Source organism: Ictidomys tridecemlineatus, chromosome 2, assembly GCF_052094955.1.
Source record: "Ictidomys tridecemlineatus isolate mIctTri1 chromosome 2, mIctTri1.hap1, whole genome shotgun sequence".
Classification (NCBI taxonomy): Eukaryota; Metazoa; Chordata; class Mammalia; order Rodentia; family Sciuridae; genus Ictidomys; species Ictidomys tridecemlineatus.
The window spans coordinates 75,503,033-75,519,085 of record NC_135478.1 but is presented as its reverse complement, the minus strand read 5'-3'; the positions used below and the strand labels follow the sequence as shown (position 1 = coordinate 75,519,085).

General features: G+C 40.5%; 1 long non-coding RNA gene across 5 annotated transcripts in view; it reads left to right on the top strand.

Annotated features, from left to right (window-relative positions):
- The window catches only part of LOC110596965 (uncharacterized), a 62,187-nt gene that overhangs the window by 5,978 nt on the left and 40,156 nt on the right, over positions 1 to 16,053 (top strand). For 4 of the 5 annotated variants that reach the window (XR_013434655.1, XR_005735649.2, XR_013434656.1 and 1 more), the window contains exon 2: positions 15,587 to 15,739. This is a non-coding gene — a long non-coding RNA (uncharacterized LOC110596965). The remainder of the gene's footprint in view (positions 1 to 15,586; positions 15,740 to 16,053) is intronic. The other variant, XR_002482816.3, reaches the window with a different exon arrangement.

The following is a 16,053-nucleotide window of genomic DNA, read 5'->3' as shown; positions in this document are numbered from 1 at the left end:
TTACTTTCTGACAAGGTGACTTGACTTCTCTGGGACTTGGTTTTCTTTTCTCTAAAATGGATATAATCACAGATCCTGCTTGGGAAGGATGCTGTAAGGGATAAATGAGATGATACTCATGCCTGGTATAAATGTTGCCCCGCCAGAAACTCACTGCTGGGTTAACTATGCACATCCTCTACTGAGAACCGGAGGTTTGGAGTAAGGTTATGCATCTGTGGCAATGTCTGTTAGTTTGTACATACTAACAGAGACTAAGGGTGTCTTCTGTTCTATGTCAACAGTGCTGGGCTTCATACTCCTTTGAGTCTAAAAATTTGGTAAAGCCAGTTGAAAGAGAGATACAGCTTACTGGAGTGGCCTGGCAGGAGGGAGGTCAGGGTTACAGTGTGGTTGTGGGGTTCACCTTTCTCTGTCTCACTCAGTCCTTTGGCTCAAGCACCAGGGTTCCTATTTTTCCTTCTGGGGAAAGGAGTCAGTTAGACCCAGTCGGGCTTTGAACCCTGGTTTGTCTTCTGTGACCTCAGACACAAATCTGGGTGCTAGGGGTTGAGTACTAGCTAGGGGTTGAGTACTAAGATCGGTAAGTCACTGCTGGAATTTACTCAAGCAACAGGCTCTCCAGTTACTGTCCTTTCAAACTTTGAATTCTTTCTCTAATATCAAGGCAATGATCAGTGGCAAACTATTCCTCCTAATTAAAGTTTTGTCTTTTATCAATATCTTCTCCACCAGTAACTACCTTCTTATAAGTCTGATTTTTTTTAGATTACATTTATAAGTGAGATTATGTAGTGTTTTTTTTTAGAGAGAGAGAGAGAGAATTTTTCAATATTTATTTCCTAGTTTTCGGCAGACACAACATCTTTGTTTGTATGTGGTGCTGAGGATCGAACCCGGGCCACATGCATGCCAGGCAAGCACTTGAGCCACATCCCCAGCCCCATGTAGTGTTTTTCTATGCCTGCTCTAATACACTGAAATAGGATCCTATTAACATTTAATTTTTAGTTGTAGTTGGACACAATATCTATATTTCGTTTATTTATTTTTATGTGGTGCTGAGGATGGAACCCAGGGCCCAGCATGTTTGAGGTGAGCTCTCTACTGCTGAGCCACAACCCCAGCCCCTAATTTATTTTTTTCCATCTTTTTTTTATTGGTGCATTACAATTGTACATAATGGTATAATTATTGGAGTTTGTTGTTACATAGTCACCATGCACACAATATAACAATATAATCTGGCCAATATCACTCTCCACTATTCCCCCTTTCCCTCTCTTCCTCCTGGTCCTTTTCCCCTGCTCTACCTATCTCTCTTTAATTTTCATAAGATTGCTGCCTACCTTTCTGTTGTAAACAAGTCAGGATGGTGCCTGGCAAATGTTAGAGTCTGTAAACAAGTCTGGAAGGCACCTGGCATTTTGCCAGAGGGAGTGGTTTGTGAAGTAACGCCCGTCGAGCCAGTAAGTGTGGAGATTCCTTATTAGTTGACTGATGTATCTAGTTTATGTTAATTAAGATAAGCTGTGTGGAATATATAAATACCTCTGTTGTCCTACAATAAATGGCTCCCACTCCTGCTATATCAATCTACACAAGTTGCTCGTCACCCCCTGGTTAGTTTGCTGCAGCTGGACTGCGGCAGATGGTGGCCTGTACGGGGAGCCCTGGAACACTTGGGGGTAAGTGACGAAAAAAAGCTGCACGTCCATAGATAGGACAGGAGCAAATCTGCTCGTCCCTAGGCAGATAGGATGAGAGGAAAAATGGCCATTTCGAGAAAATGGAGAGGATTGATACAGTATGTTTGTGTCTTGTTTTATCTTGGTGTATTGTATTGTCTTTGTGATAAAAATATGGAAGGGGTGAGAAGTAAATTACTAAGGGAAGAAGGCACCCCAGTGGAACCAAGAGCAGTTAGGGCATGTGTGTGGGGCGCCATCCTCACACGTGACTGGGAAACTCCCGGTTTGGGTGTGTGGCTCTCTGGCTAAACTGTGTCGGAGCTTTCCCGACCCTCTCCTGGTGTGAGAGCCTGTCTGTGTGGGGGTGTGACTGACCACTGACCCCGGGGGCCAATCACTGACCCTGACCTTGGAGTGCTGCCCTCCTCAACCTTCATTGGATGGAATTCTCCCCTGAATTTCTTGTTCCCCAATAAAAGGCCACTCCCTGGCGTGCTCCCTCTCTCTCTCTCCTGCTAGCCCTGAGTAATCCTTGCTGCCCTACTGGGTGGTTCGAAGTGGGAGCCAGAAGGGGAGCCGTCTCGTACCTGGTCATAGAAAAAGGTAACTGAGTCTGTGTGTTTTATTACGATCTCACTAGCTAACTTTATGCCAAGAACCTCTTTAATGAAACCAGTGCACTGGTCGCATGGTGGAATTTGGCGCCCAACGTGGGGCATTCTAGATTAGCTAGATTGAGTGGGAGCGTGCTATAAAGATAAAGATAAAGGAAGTGGTGACAATTTGGGTCACAAAAGTACCTGGAGATATTGAAGGAAAGAGACCTTAAATTAATTAAAATGGGAAATTCAACTTCTATGGATAAGGAAATGTATCTGACTATTTTAGACACTATAATTAATCAGAAAGGAAAACAGATAAAGAAAGCTCAGTTATTACAATTCTTAAAGATTGTAGGCAAATTTTGCCCTTGGTTTTGTGAACAAGAGTCTCCAAATTTACTTACTTGGGAGAAACTAGGAAGGAAGTTACAAAACGTTTGTCTTTCTAATGAATTACCTGGAGGCATAGAAAATATTCAGAAAAATTAGAAGGCTCTGGAAGTTTGTCTTTTCGAATATATGGGCTAGAGTACGTGGCCCCCTGAAGACCTATTAAAAGGTATTCAAAGAGCTATTAGGTCTATTCAAATGGAAAATCCACCTGAGGCTAAGTTAATTCCCTTTCCCTTGAGCTGTTTAAAAACAAAGGCTCTAGGGGATAAACCAAAGGTTAAGAATGTGACTTTAAACTTGCAGGATCAGGCTAGCCCGCAGGGAGATTCTAGAGAAGAAGGTCATAGAGGAGAAACCTCCGCAGTCCTAGAAGGTCCGCCAGAAGAGATAGATGATCTTCCTGGAGAGGAAAATCCAGAAGAGATTCTTAGAGGGGCACAGAGTTCTTCTCCGCCACGTGGCTTAGAAGCCCAATTTCAAAATGGCGACAGCGCAGTCTGAGGGAGAAGAATCAGACGTGGAAATTCAGGACTTACAGAGAAATTTTAACAGGCTGTGTTTAACACCGCCTGCCCAGGCTATTATTCGGCCATTACCTGCTAAAAGGACAAAATTTAACAGATACTCTGAATTAACAATGACTTTTCTTACCCTGTTCCAGCGAGGTATTAAGAAAGCACAGGAAGCTGGGGAAGATACTAGCGGTTTTCAGCTTTTTCTAGTTTTTGAGCAAGTTAATGAGCAAGATCAGAGAGTTAGGGTTCATGCTGTAATCCCATTTAAAACCATTAAGGAACTAAAAAGTGCATGTGAGACATATGGTCTGAATACGCCTTTTGTACAGAGCCTGATAGACAATATTTGCTCCCAGCCCCTCCTGCCTAGTGACTGATTTCCTTAGCTAGATCTTGTTTGAGTGGAGGAGATTTCTTACTTTGGTGTACTTATTGGACTGATTTTTGTACTGAACAGGTAGAAAGAAATAGAAGACAAAATTACAGATGCCGGTAGAAATGTTTTTAGGAACATGTGAATTTGCTGATTTAGAAAGACAGTTAAATTATGAATTTGTAATATATGATCAAATAACTGATTGTGCAAAACGTGCCTGGAAGCAGATTGTCTCTAAAGACCAATCCAATTTAGTTCTTACCAAAATCAGGCAAGGTGCGAGTGAACCATACTCAGATTTCAGATTTCATAGCTCGATTGTACCAGACCACAAACAGGTCAATCGGAGACCCGGGGGCATGTGAGTTTATTGTTAAGCAATTGGCATTTGAAAATGCAATTAAGTATTGTCAGGACGTTGTTAGGCCACACCGTAAAAAAGGGACAGTTTCTGAGTTTATCCGCTTATGATCTGACATAGACTCTACCCATTTGCAGACAGTAGCCCTAGCTGCGGCACTAAAAGAAACGTTAAAGCCTCAACATTTCATATGAAAGCCCTGCGGGAGATGCTGTGTTTGCAGGAAAAATAACCATTTTGCCCGCGAATGTCGCATGCGCAATTTTAAGTTCAGGGCTCCATCTACTGATGATAATACATATTGCAGGACTCAACCCCACGTGGCGGATCAAGATGGCGAGAATCAGCCCGCCTTCTCGCCATCATTTCCTCCTAGCAGGAGGGCAAAAAACTTCTGGTTGGCCCCTCCCTGGGCCGAGCAACAATACGGGGAATTCGAGGAGAGGTCGCACAGTGTGACGTCACTGGCGCCGACCAGGACAGCCCGCGATTTTTACCGGAAGAGAGATCGCAGACAGTTTTCTTAGGACCTTCAATGACAGTTGAATTGAATCCTGAATCAGGACCAAAACAAATCCCTACTGGGATTTTCGGGCTGCTTCCTGATAATACTATAGGTTTAATTTTGGGACGTAATAATTTAAAGGGAGCTATTGAGGTGATACCTGGTGTGATAGATTCAAATTTTAAAGGACAATTAAATGTTACTGTAAGGTCCAATTATGCCCTAAGTCTCACTCCAAAGGATACATTTGCCCAATTGATTTTATTGCCCTGTGATTCAGAGAAACGCCCACTAGTAAATTAAGTTTCTAAACCACCGGACAGAGTGTACTGGTCGCAGTTAGTGTGACAAGAACGCCCTTTATTATAACTTAAAATTAATAATAAAAAGTTCCTAGGGATTCTAGACACAGGAGCTTACATCTCGGTCTTTTCTAGTAGATTCTGGCCTAGGAACTGGCCCTTATATGTAGCACCAGCTAATCTAGAGGGAATAGGACAGATTTCACAGCCTGCGCAAAGTGCCAACTATCTCCGTTGGGAAGATTCCGATGGAAACAGTGGAGTCTTTAAGCCTTATGTGTTAGAGTCTTTACCAGCTAACCTATGGGGAAGGGATATTTTAGCCAAAATGGGATTGTTATTAGTTACTCCAAATTCTATAAGGTCAGTTGAGGAAGTTAATCAGAGGTATTTTCCTGGAGATGATAAGGAGACCCTTCAGGGAGAGTATCTGTTTACAAACCAGTCTCCACGACAAAGATTTTTAAATGCTCCAAGCCAAAATTTTTACTAGGGGCCCTGAGTACTTCCCCAATTCCTAAGATAGCTGAAAGAATCACCTGGCTCACAGAGGAGCCTATATGGATTTCTCAGTGGCCCATCTCAGGGGAAAAACTTAAAATAATTCATAGGTTAGTTGAGGAACAACTTAAGGCTGGTCACATAGAACCAACCCTTAGTCCTTGGAACACACCTATTTTTGTTATTAAGAAAAAGTCAGGAAATTGGAGATTGCTACAGGATTTAAGGGCAATAAATTATGCAATTCAGCCTATGGGATCATTACAGCCAGGACATCCCTCCCCCACAGCCATCCCTTTAGACTATAGCTTGATGGTAATAGATTTAAAAGACAGTTTTTTCTCTATAAGGTTACATCTTGGAGATTGTGAAAGATTTGCCTTCATTGTTCCAGCAATTAATTTTAAAGAACCTGTTAAAAGATATTGCTGGAAAGTACTCCCCCAGGGAATGCGTAATAGTCCTACCCTGTGCCAAAAATATGTCGACCAGGCGATAGATCCCATAAGAAATAGCTTTCCTGATTCGTATATTATTCATTTTATGGATGATATATTATTGGCTCATGCTAATCCAGAGGTACTTTCAGAAATTTTTACTCAGAGGCTTCGCTTACAGCAATGGGTTTATGCATCGCTCCTCAAAAAATTCAAAAGGTGCCTTCTTTTCAATATCTAGGTCAGATAATTCAAGGACGTACAATCCGTCCTCAAAATCTTCAGATAAGAGTTAAGGAGTTACATATCCTTAATGATTTTCAAAAGCTATTAGGAGATATTAATTGGCTGAGGCCATCCTTAAAACTAACTACTTCTGAGTTAAGTCCTTTATTTCAGATATTACAAGGAAATCCTTCTCCAACCTCTCCATGTCACCTAACCTTAGAAGCTAAAACAACTTTAAGGAGGGTTGAGCATGCAATTAAAAATGCACAGCTTACTAGAGTTGATCCTAAAGAAATAGTGTATTTATTAATATTTCCAACTGAGCATACCCCAACAGGAGCCATATGGCAAAGATTAGGAGTTATTGAGTGGATTTATTTATCCCACTCCCCTCAAAAAACATTAATTCCTTTTCATGATTCTATAGCTCTATTGGTAATTAAAGGTAGAACTAGGATTTTACAATTAATTGGATCTGAGCCTGATATCATAATTATTCCATTTTCTGTTCAACAGACTAATTGGCTTTTTCAAACTTCTAGCTCATGACAGATAGCTTTTGCTGATTTTCCTGGCCACATAGATAGCCATTATCCTCATGATAAGATTATCCATTTTGCATCATTAACGTCACTTATTTTTCCAAAGATTGTACGTGCACATCCTATAGATGAAGCTTTATCGGTGTTCACTGATGGTTCTAGCTCAGGTAAAGCAGGTTTTATAGTCGTGTTCACACAAAGGTAATACAAACTTCTTATACTTCTGCCCAAAGAGCAGAGCTTCAAGCTCTGATTTGTGCCTTAAATTACTTTTCAAATGAGCCTATTAATATTTATTCTGACAGCTTATATGCAGTCGGAGTTACCAAAACTACTGAAACTTCAGTTTTTGGGTATACTTCATCACAAGAGCTATTTGAATTATTTCATAATTTACAGAAGGCAGTGCTAATGCGAAAATACCCATGTTTCATAGGACACATATGAGCTCATACTAATCTTCCAGGACCTTTAGTTTCAGGTAATGACAGAATTGATAAATTAGTAACTTTTTGTCAACAGATGTCTTCATATGACTGTGCACTAGCTTCCCATTTCTTGCATCATCAAAATGCTTCAGCTGGGCTGCGGCACCTTTCTTTTCCTTTTTTCTCTCTGGCTTTCACATTTGAGAGAAAACGTATAACCCTTGACTTTCTGAGTTTGGCTTATTTAATGTAACATAATGCTGTCAATTCCACCCATTTTTCTGCAAAAGACATAATTTCATTCTTCTTTATGGCTGAGTAAATCTCGTTTGTGTGTACATGTGTGTGTGTATACATATACATATACATATATATGCCTATATACATATGTGTGTATATATACATGTGCATATATATGTGTGTGTGTGTATATATATATATATATATATATTATATATGTGTGTGTGTGTGTGTGTGTGTGTGTATGACATTTTCTTAATCCATCTTTCATTGTTAGACACCTAGGCTGGTTCCATATTTGGCTATTGTGAATTGTGCTGCTATAAAGATGAATATGTGTGTATCAGTGTAGCATCATGACTTTAATTCTTTTTTAAATTTATTTTTTAGTTGTAGTTGGACACAATACCTTTATTTTATTTATTTATTTTTATGTGGTGCTGAGGATCGAACCCAGGGCCTTGCATGAGCTAGGTGAGTGCTTTACGACTGAGCCACAACCCCAGCCCTGATGACTTTAATTCTTTAGAACTAAGTGGTATATATAGTTAGGTTATATGGTGGTTTCATCCCTGGTCTTTTGATGAGCCTCCATACCAATTTCCATAGTGGTTGCATGAATTTACAGTCCTACTAACAGTATAAAAGTGTTCCTTGTTCTCCACATCTTCTTCATATGATCCCACTTATATTATACTAAATTTGTATTTTTCTGTGTGCATCAAAACATCTGGAAGAATATATCTGAAATAATAGGATTATCTCTAGATATCAGGCTGGTTTCTATTTCCTCTTTTTTACTCTTCAACATTGTCCAAATTTCTCTATCATTATCATATGTTATTAATTTGGTACTGGAATACAAAAAACAGTTATTTCCTACTAAGGAAACAAAAAAGGAAAATTTTCAAAAAATACTTGTGAACATGTTAACAGTGTTTGTCTTTATACAGAGATTTCTTATACTTTTTTCATTCTTATACCTTATACTTATTTTCATTCCAAAATTTCTTTAATGAAGATACATTACAGTAGTCTCATTTTATTCTTGGTTTTGCTTTCTAAGATTTCAATTGCCTGAGCTCAACCAGGGTCTAAAAATATTATGTACCAAATTCCAGAAATAAATGCTATTTTGAGTATGTGATAAAATCTTATGCCATCCTGCTCTGCCCTGACCAGGATATAAATCATTCCTTTGAAAAGGATATGAATCTACACTGTTTATTATACCACCTACCAAGTAGCCATTTCAATTATCAGATGAACTATGGAGGCATCTCAGTGCTTGTGTTCAAGTAACTCTTATTTTACTTAATAATGGCCTCAAAGCACAAGAGTAAGGACACTGACAATTTGGACATACCAAAGAGAAGTCACAAAGTGCTTCTTTAAGTTAAAAGGTGAAAGTTCTCAATAAGGAAAGAAAAAAATCCATATTCTGGGGTTTCTTAGGTAAGTTATTATGGTTAATTTCTTACTATGCCTCATTTTTAAATTGAACCTAATTTAGGTATGTATATATAGGAAAAGTCATAGTATACATAGGGTTCAACGGTATCTGAGATTTATGGCATCCACTTGGGGAAATATTCTTTATAGATAAGGGGGGATTATTGTTCTGCTTTTGTTTTTATTAATGGTGGTTACTCCTTATTTTATTTATTTATTTATTTATTTTGTGGTGCAGGGGGATTGAACCCAGAGCCTGGTGCAGGCAAGGCAAGCACTCTACTCACTTAGCTATTTGACATTCCTACAACTACACCAGCTACATTTTGTCTCGTATCTGCTTATTCCACAGTTTTGCATCTCTTTATTTATTATTTCTTTGTTTTTTTTGAGGTGGGGATCTTACTATATTGCTGAGGATGGCCTCTAATTCCTGGGTTCAAGGGATCCTCTTGTCCTCCTCTTGCCCCAAGTAGCTGGGATGATAGGTGCATGCCACTGTGCCCAGCTACAACATCCCTTTATTTTTGACCTTTCTGAGCCTTTTTAAAAAGTTTATCTCTTATATAATCTCAAAATTATGTTGACCAGATAATTTTTCTTTTGTTATTGTGGTAAAATGTCCTTAATATAAATTTTACCATTTTAAGTATTTGTAAATGTACACTTCAATCGCATTAAGTACACTCACAACATTGTGTGATCACAACCTCCTTTCCAGAACGTTTTCATCATTCCAAACAGAAACTCCATAGCTGTTGGACAGTCCATGTCTTCTGTCCCCAGCCCCCAGAGACCTCTGTTCTACTTTTTGCCTGTATAAAATTTGTGTATTCCAGGTATCTCATAGAAATGGAACATATAATATTGTTCTGCTTTTTTTCTACACTCTTTTTTATTTTTTAGTTATAGGTAGTCACAATATCTTTATTTTATTTTATGTGATGCTCAGAATTGAACCCAGTGCCTCACGCATGCTAGGCGAATGCTCTACCTCTGAGCCACAACCCCAGCCCCTCTACACTCTTTTAAACAACTATTTTTATGGTTTGTAGCCATCTCAAAAACTAGCAGAAATTACATGCACACTTGAATGCAATCAGAAAACTATCATTTTCTGTGACCACGTATCCTAACATCAATTACTCATAAAATATGAAACAGTGTCTGCAGTTTCTCAAATTTAAATACTGCACAAACTTCTTTATGAAGAAAACATTCACCTGTTGAAAGGGAGCACTATTTGTCCGACTCGAATGTGAGTTCATCCTTTTCAGATTCTCAGATCAAAGGATTAGCAGACACGTGGAATCCTTGGGCTCAGTAACGCACCTGCCCTAAGACCTGAACTGGGATCCGCAGGGGCCGCCCTGGGAGGCGGGTTCCAGGGCGGACAAACCTCCGCCTTCTCCTACTTGGGCCCTGACACTTTCTCTCTAGTCCATCAGGATCATTAGACGGAGACTTGGGGAAAGGGAGTCTTCATTCCTCCGCGGACACGACGATGCGTCCAGTGAACACCGCCCCGCGACAGACAGCCCCGCCCACCACGTTGAAAAGTGTCGGGCGACTGCACCGCACAGAAGTCCCTGCTGAGGAGCCCCTCGCGGCCTCCTCGCAGAGACCACTCGAGAGAGACACGCGCGCAGGGCTAGCGAAGCCTCTCAGTGGTGGAGCGCGTGCCCAGCAGGCGGGAGAGCCCGGGTTCCTGCCGCAGCACCGCAGCAAAAGACACAGGCGTGGAAGTCGTCGGCCCCGTAGGGCCCCGCCCCCAAGCCTGCCTAAGCCAATCAGGGCCAGACGGCTGGGCGGCCACGCCCCCTCGCGAGAAGTAGCGCCCGCTCTAGGCACTACTCTGCCACCTGGCGCCACCTCTGGCCGTGCTGAGTAATGCAGACGGCGGGGTCGGGGACTCCAGTTGATGAAAACTGACAAAGCCTCTCATAGCTCAGTGGTAAAGTGCCCAAGAGTTCAGTCCCCAGTCCCAGCAACAATTTAGGGAATCAGTAGTAGCAGTTCTAAGATTCAGAAAAAGGGAAATAAGCAACCTATCAACCTGTCTGCAGAGTTCAAGGAACTAGAAAAGCAGGACCAAACTGGGCCCAAAGGTAGCAGAAGGAAATAAGTAATGATTAGAGCAAAAATAAATAAAACAGACTTGAAAGATTATAGAGAAGATCAATGAAACAATAAACTGGTTTTTGGAAATGGTAAACAAAATTGACAAAAGTTTAGCTAGACTGAGAGAAAACTCAAAAATTATAAATGAAGGAGAAGACATTGCAAGTGATACCCAAGAAATAAGATCATAATAGACTCTACTACCAGAGTGGAGTCATCTCCTGGGCACCATCCTCCGGGGCTTCCACAGGGGCTCAAGACCTATCTCAGGGATACAACAGGGTCTCTCATTGTTGACTTCACTCCTCTCTCCCTGGTCTTGTCCTGTCACCCCTTCTTCACCTACTCAGACTTTGACTTAATTATAGCAGAGAAGAGATTTTGTTTGGTGATATTTCTCCCACTGAATCGACTTAAGTCAAATCCTTACAGTGTCTTTTTCTTTAATAGGGAGATACCATTAAATTGCCATCACTCTATGTTAGATTAAATCTACCATACTGATTTTATGAGTTTTTCTTAGAGATCCTCCTGTCATTTGTGAGAAAGGATGGCTCTTCTGATATAAGGGATACAATTATGTGTTTGTTTGTAATCCTAAACTAGATTATTCAATATGGTTGCATCTGCAATTTTATAAAATGGTATAAATTCCTCATATATCAAAATCAAAGATCACAGATGTGTGAATCCCATTGAATAGATTCAGGTAAAAAATTATTTACTTCTATTTGCTCATCTCTGATGCTGAAAATTTTGAGAACTCCTGAGAAAAATAAAAAATGACCATTCTTCTTCTAATGGGTTTAAGGTACTTTACAGTGTGCCATGGATGAGCTGAGTCATAGGCTGGGGAGCATTTTCTCAGAGGCTTGTGTGGGCAGATGGTGCATTATGCTTTCTTCATTGACATCAACCTGGAGTCATTTCCTTTTTTTTTTTTTAAATAGATGCAATATCTTTATTTATTCTTTTTAATGTGGTGCGGAGGATTGAACCCAGTGCTCCACACTTGCAAGGCAAGCATTCTGCTACTGAGCTTCAGCCCCAGCCCCTGGAGTCTTTTAATCCCCTTCTGTATACTGGGATTGAATATAATCTTACTATTTCCCCCCTCTTTGCAAATGATCACAAATTAAATGAATTTTCTCTGTTTCATAAAAAAAGAAAGACCTAATTTTGATCCTTTTCAACCATGTCTCCTCATGAGATGAGAAGACTCAAGAAAGAGTTAGGTCTTGATCAAAAGGACTGATCTGTCAGCAGGGGTCATGGAAGAGGCAAGACTCATTCAAGCCATTGTTTTAACTTGCACCGAACTTTTTAAAAAAGCTGTGTTTACCAATTTCAAATATGTGGGATGTAAAATGTATCTCGAATTAAACGAGTTTCCTTTTTTTTTGAGATTCTGGGGACCAAACCCAGGGCCTCACCTGTGCTAGTTAAGCACTCTACAACTGAGCTTTAACCCCAGCTACATTTACATGTTTTTCAGCTCAATTTGTAAAGAAAAAAAGAGAAAAGTCTACATTTTTTCCATCAAGAAATTTCTGGAGATTCAGGAATAGGGGGAAATGTGTATGGTTGGTATTTCAAATCTGGAATGGAATTGCTTTTGGCTCTCAATATGTTAGATTTGACTCCCTTGTACCATGGGCTTTTATGATCCAGGAAAATATTTGTGGCTGGGAAGTAATATTTGCTCACTTAACTTGTCTTCATATATAGAGGATAAAATGTGTGGGTCTGGGATTTAGGTTTTTAAGCAGAACATGCTCCCTTACACAACACACCAGGCATTGTAAAATATACTTGTCTAGATAGCAGAGGAGCAGCATCCTGGATAGCATGGTGTGTGCTCACTCTAAAAGTCCTGTGAGAACCTGTTGCTCTGGCAATTGGGGATGCGTATCTTGCCTTCCATTCTGTCAATCTGTGATCTGAGGAGGTTCAAACTTGAGAGGAGTTTGACGGTTGTCAGGTTCTTACCCAGCGTCCTTCAAGATGGGAAACCTGAACTGCTGATGCAGAGGTATACCACCATTGAGCTTTTGAAGGCCATTTCTTCTAATGGGCCGGCTAGCTCCTACTCAATCTATTGCTTTCATTCCCCCACTCTGGTTTCTCTACTGATTTTGAAGTGTGTTTTATGATTTTGTATTATCATTCCCCATTTGGATTTTTCATTCTTCCATCAGCTGGTTGCCTTAAATAGCTTCCTAACTTAGAAAAATTGTACATTTTTTAATGTCAATTTCATAGACATTTTTTTTAAGAGAATGAAATACCAGGACTCACACCCAACTGCTTTATCAGATCAGGAGACTCTAGATGCTATATCTGGCAATAGATGTCCTACAAAAGGAGAATTAAAGGCCAAACTCTTCTGAACATAGACGTCAAAATCCCAAATCCTGGGTGGTCCTCTGGGAGGGTGGGATTGACAGACTATGGTTGTGGTTGGCCCACTCTAAGGTAGATAAGACTCTGTCCGCTGGCCCTGCAGGATCTGGTGGGGGATGGGGAAGCACATGAGCAGGAATCTGCCCAATGAGAGCTGGTGCCACTGGGCAAGTTCTCAGCCAGGCAGTTGTCCAGCTACTCAGACAGTGGCTTAGATCAACAGTCCCTAGACATGGGCACATGCCAACTTCTTACTCTGAACCAGTCCAGGGGGCCCCTTGACCCATTAATAAGCATTATAGGCTCATTTGGGAGTGATTACAAGGAAGCAAGTTAATTCTCTAACCAGCCATCAAGAAGTGTCAGTTGGTTTGGAATGTCGCGAGATCTGAGTGAGACTGGGAGCCCCGGGGTTGTCAACTGCTCATCAGGAAGGTTCACTGATTGGCAGTTAACAGCAAGAAGATGCTGGGGCAGGATGGTCACAAGAGTGGACCTCCCCCTTGTCCTTCAGAGAGGCTTCATTTGGATGAAATGATCATATTTCAGGTGAGGGATGAAAGCTAAAGATAGTTATGATTTCAATTTCTTTTAGCTCAGTCAGATCTTCCGGGGCTTCAGACTTCACTAGAAAACCTTGGGGTAGGAGGATTTGAGAGTAAGAAGGGCTCTTGGTTCATGGTTTTAAGCCATCATCTCGAGGATGCAGATGTTCTGGGATCTCTAGGGAAAACATCCAAGGGAAACATTTCCACTTCTGCCCCAGATCTATCACCCATCAGTGTGGTGAATCTGGGAAAATCACCTAAAGTCTCCTAGTTCCAGTTCCCTAAATGGTAAATTTTGGGTTACAGTCTCTCCTCTGCCTAACCCTTGGGTAAGACATGGGGTCATAGGCAATAAGAGGTGCTCTCCACGAGCTACAAAGATTACTCCCGTGTGAAGGATGAAGAACAGACTTTAATCCCCCATTGCTCTGTAGCCATGTCTGTGTTCCACCCCTATCAAAGATTTCGCTTATCATCCAGACATTTTATTTATTTATTTATTTATTTATTTATTAGTTGTAGTTGGACACAATACCTTGATTTTATTTATTTATTTTGATGTGGGGTGCCAGGGATTCAACCCAGGGCTCTGCCTGTGCTAGGCGAGCACTCTACTGCTGAGTCACAACCCCAGCCCCTTCTTCCAGACATTTAATGATGAGTATTTTAGCGCATTTCAGAAGTACCTGTTTTCTTAAAGCTTTGCCTGTACCTAATTATTGTTAGCCTTTTAATATAACATAGGTCAGATGGACATCTCCACATCTCCAAACAGGGAACTAAGGCACAGGGGGGTTTGTTTCGCCTTCTCAGGTGCGCCCAGCTTCCACACTGGATTCGAACTCAGCCCATATGGCCCCAGCTCTGTGCCCTTGGCCACTGTTCTCTCTGCCTTTCTATATATCTCACCTCATTGAAGGCATTTTCTCACACAACAGTCTGTTTAGTTTTACATTCACACCAAACTGCAGAGATTATTTTTGAAGTCCGGCTCTGACTCAGGTGCTTTGCTGTCCCAGTGGTGAAAAGTCAGATCAAAAGTTTGAACTCTGGGGCTGGGCTTTTTTTAGGTGTAGATGGACACAACACAATGCCTTTATTTTTTTTTATGTGGTGCTGAGGATTGAACCTGGGTCCCACCCATGCTAGGCAAGCGCTCTACTGCTGAGCCACAATCCCAGCCCCTGGGGTTTTAGCTCAGTGGTAGAGCACTTGCCTAGCATGTGCGAGGCACTGGATTTGATCCTCAGCACCACATAAAATAAATAAATAAAACAAAGACATTGTGTTCATCTACAAGTAAAAGAACATGAAAGAAAGTTTGAACTCTTGCATTGTTGTTAACTCTAGTCACTGACTGTAGAGAGAGCATAGGATGATACTGTTCTACTCTTAACTTCTATGAGATTGATTTTTTTTCCATCTGTGAGATGGTACTGTATTTTTCCTTGTGTTCCTGATTTATTTCACTTAACAAAATGTCCTCTAGATTCATCCACACTGTTGCAAATGATGGGACTGTTCTCACCACACACACACACATACACACACACACACACACACACACACACACAAAATGGAAATATCGAGGAGCCGGTTGTGGGTTGTGGTATCATTGCGTAACATTCATATGTAGGGAAACTTCACGTTGTCCCCCCAAATGCATGAAATTATCACATGTTGACTAAAAAAGTTTTAATGTTGGGGACTGGGGTTGTGGCTCAGTGGTAGAGCACTTGCCTAGCATGTGTGAGGACCTGGGTTTGATCCTCAGCACCACATAAAAATAAATAAATAAAACAAAAGTATTGTGTACAACTAAAAATATTAAAAAAGATAAATAAGTAAAGGTATTCTGTCTATCTACAACTAAATTTTTTAAAAAAATGTTTGAACATTGAATCAATGATTACTAATTACCCTATGGTCTTCTGTCAACAGCTGTCTCTATTTTAATACATTTCCCAGGATCTTGCCTCAATGACCTGGTTACTCCATGGTCAAGATATCCTCCTGACTACTGCAAGCCACAGTCCAGAGGAATTCACTTCTGACCACTCAACTTTGTTCACCCTGCTGAGGAATCAGATGAAGGTATGCTGGAGATTTAGTCTTTGAATTCAATCATCAATAATGATTTTACTTTATTCAGAATTCCATAGCTCAGAGAAAACTAAATGTTCCATGCCATATTCTCTTTTTATTTGATGTGTACAAATTTAAATTCATTAAGTTGATCAGCTTTCCTAAAACTCCAGATCTATTTATGACTTAGTTTTGTACACTCTTCATAGTAAATAGGTCTCATTCTGCAACAGTGATTCCAAATTCAAAACCAAAGGAATAGAAATTATTTAGAACAATTTTAGATTAAAATAATAATTGAATAGATAGGGCAGAATGTTCCC